The sequence below is a fragment of the Rattus rattus genome, chromosome 13 (genome assembly GCF_011064425.1).
Source record: "Rattus rattus isolate New Zealand chromosome 13, Rrattus_CSIRO_v1, whole genome shotgun sequence".
NCBI lineage: Eukaryota > Metazoa > Chordata > Mammalia > Rodentia > Muridae > Rattus > Rattus rattus.
Window position 1 is genome coordinate 22480429 of NC_046166.1, and position 1077 is coordinate 22481505.

At 43.1% G+C, this 1077-nt stretch overlaps 1 pseudogene; it reads left to right on the forward strand.

Moving 5' to 3' along the window:
• The first annotated feature begins 397 nt into the window (after positions 1-397).
• LOC116914979 lies at positions 398-858 on the forward strand (annotated as a pseudogene).
• Positions 859-1077: the final 219 nt, after the last annotated feature.

A 1077-nucleotide genomic window follows, 5' to 3' on the forward strand; every position in this document is an offset into this window, starting at 1 on the left:
GAACTTGTCAGACTAAAGTCTTGGGTTTGAAGCCTTGGGTCAGGTTTCCAGCACCACATTAGTAGGACACAGTGGTCCCCACTTAAATCCTAGCACTTTGAGGCTGGAGGCATCAGGGGGACAGAGCTTAAGCTATTCTTCTCATCTTCCACTGCATAATGAGATACGCTCCATCCTCGTCTGCATGAGGACGTGATTCAAAATAATTCTACATTTTACAAAAAAATGAAAGAAAAGAGTGGTGGTTTTGTCATATAACTAAGCTGCTTTTCTCCAATTAGTCAAAATCTGTTTGATTTCTTCTTTAAGAGTGCCAACTAAATCATAAATCTGAAATTCATGCATAAAGGATCGTCTCCTTCGCCTTCTTCCTCCACGCTGCCTGCGAGGTGGCTTCATGGCTGCCCTTTGGCCTTTGGGAAAGCCCAAGATCGTCAAAAAGAAGAGCAAGAAGTTCATCAGACACCAGTCAGACCAATAAGTGAAAATTAAGTGAAACTGGCAGAAACCCAGAGGTATCAACAGCAGGGTGCGGAGAAGATTCAAGGGGCAGATCCTGACGCCCCAAATTGGTTACCAGGGTAACAAAAAAAACAAAAAACAAAAAAAAACAAACCAAACAAACAAAAAACAAAACAAAAAAAAAAAACAAGCAGGTGTTGCCTAGCGGCTTCCGGAAGTTTCTGGTCCACAGTGTCAAGAACCTGGATGTACTGCTGATGTGCAACAAATCTTCCTGGGCTGAGGTTGCTCACGATGTGCCCTAAGAACTGCAAAGCCATCGTAGAAAGAACAGCACAGCTGGCCATCAGAGTCACCAATCCCAGTGCCAGGCTACGCAGCAAAGAAAATGGATAAGATGGCTTGTGTGTCTGTTTTGTGTTCAAATAAAACCACAGAAACTGCCCCCCCCCAAAAGATCATCTTCTATGATATTTATTTTATTCTGTACACATGTATTATTTTTACCAGGACTATTGCATTAGTTGCTTAGCTTTATAAAAGTGGCCCTGTTTACGAGACAGGCAAGCATAGGAATAGCTTACCACACTGGGACTCTGCTCAGCTTGGGCTGTG